Genomic DNA, 232 nt, shown 5'->3' with positions numbered 1-232 from the left:
CCACTCGTTTACGTGTTCTCACGTGGATGGTCTGTGACCTCGACCGCTGTACGTTTTCATTTACGAGTGCTGTTATGTAGGTCGAAATATATACTTACCAGGGCTGCGGGACTCACACCCCTGCGGCGCATGGAGCATGGGTGGCAAAAGTAAGCTGAAAGGCTGCCAGGAGCTTGTGGGGTAGGCCAACGGTGGTAGTGGGCAGAAACAGAGCTCCAAGCTAGAGCGGGCC

This window comes from Morone saxatilis, unplaced genomic scaffold (genome assembly GCF_004916995.1).
Source record: "Morone saxatilis isolate NCDOM2014 unplaced genomic scaffold, NCSU_SB_2.0 Contig22, whole genome shotgun sequence".
Lineage (NCBI taxonomy): Eukaryota > Metazoa > Chordata > Actinopteri > Moronidae > Morone > Morone saxatilis.
Note: the sequence above shows the minus strand (reverse complement) of the source record.